This window comes from Rhinatrema bivittatum, chromosome 3 (genome assembly GCF_901001135.1).
Source record: "Rhinatrema bivittatum chromosome 3, aRhiBiv1.1, whole genome shotgun sequence".
Classification (NCBI taxonomy): Eukaryota; Metazoa; Chordata; class Amphibia; order Gymnophiona; family Rhinatrematidae; genus Rhinatrema; species Rhinatrema bivittatum.
This window is the reverse complement of record NC_042617.1, coordinates 276,798,399-276,800,097: the sequence shown is the minus strand read 5'-3', so window position 1 is coordinate 276,800,097 and position 1,699 is coordinate 276,798,399.

Sequence of the window (1,699 nt, the reverse complement as noted above, 5' to 3'; positions counted from 1 at the left end):
TAAACCGGGATTTTGGCCTCTGCCTGGGAGGTGAATGGCTTTCCTTTTTGCTTAATCTCCTCTAGGCTACGGGTCCCCAAACTTCCCAAGAGAAATGGGAAATGTCAGATCATCACCTGGAGTGGATGGCCCTCTTGCATGAACTAAATGCCGAGAAGGGGGAAAAAAAAATCGGGTTCCAGGAATGTGGAAAATATGCCAGTAATTTGTAGAATGCCCCAAAATCAATTCTTTAACCCCCCCTCCCCCAGGTGTGTGGTATGCCTCCTTCACTCTTACCCCCCCCCCTTATCATTCATCCTTTCCCTCTCAATAGCACCCTACTCACTCACCCCTGTCCTCATCTCATTTGCCTTAATCTCTTACCCTCCTCTCATGCTGGCCCTCCCTCCCCTCTTTCTCACCCCCATTCTTTTCTTGCCCTACCCCCTCATTTGCTCCTTCCTTTTTTTTTTTTTTTTTCCCCTTCCTACATCCCCCTTCTCTTTTACTCACCCACTGTCCTTCCCATTGGTGGGGCCTGGCCTTCCTGCCAGTTGTCGCTTAATGGTTTGGGCCTGGTGCCTCTTCTCTCTCTGCCAGCTGTGGGTTAAAATAATTCCTCTGCAAGCCTTATGTGGCTGTGTGAAGGAAACATCTTGTGGGCCAGCCAAATGAGCACTGTGGGTTGTAGTTTGGAGACATCTGCTCTAGATCTTTGATAGAGGAATCCCAGTTGGAAGCTCCTGTCTGTCCTGCCTCTGGGTCTCTGTGGTGTTTATCCACGGGTAGCTGACCAGACACCCTGGGGTGCTGAATCTGAACAGCAGTGGCCCTGTGTGAACAATGAAATTGGTGCTCAGCACTGGTGAAAGATAATCATCTTCACTCCTCTGCCTGCAGCCTCGCTCTTACCTTCCATTCCTTCCATTCATCTCCCATCTTTTCCTCCTCTTAGCTTCCATTCCCTATACATACCAGGATCAGTCCAGACTGCTGGGTTATGCCTCTCCTAGCAGCAGGAGACAGAGAAAAGCTGAAAACACCCCCTAGAACCTGGTGTGCCACCTGCGATCCCGCAGTATACTCTGGTTCCAGCAGATGAGGATGGAATAACCTGTGGTCCTGATCCTTATAGATAACTGTTGCTTAATCAGATTTAGTAAGGTTTTTTCCTTATTCCTCTGACTAAATCAACATACTGTAAGTTTAAAAAAAAAAAAAAATTAAACTCCAAGACAGCACCCATTTTCTTCCCAGTTTATGTTCCTGCTACACAAGGCATATTTGGAAGCTGAGTCTGACTGGGAAATGCAGTCTCCTCCTCCGGCTAAGACTTTTTTTTAAGCCAGCGGAGGAACAGGGAAGTGTTGGAATACAGCTTCCTTGTCCAGTTCCTAACCAGGAGTTCCCAACTCCCACCACGCCTCCGGATTCTGCAATCCCGGACCCCTCCTCAGTGGATTTGAGCGATGACGTAGATAGCGCCGCTCCGGTAGAGGGGGATGATCCGCCAGTGCTTCGCTTGTTCCGCAAAGAGGAACTGGATCCATTAATTCTGCGTGTCCTGCAAGAACTAGATATTCCAGCTCCTGAACCAGTGACGGATTCTTCCTCTGGGGATCCCGTTTTTATCTGGCTTGTGATCTCCTCCGCAAACCTTCCCTTTTCATCTGAAACTTTTTCAGATTCTGTCCCGGAAGCCTCTTTACGAGTTAGC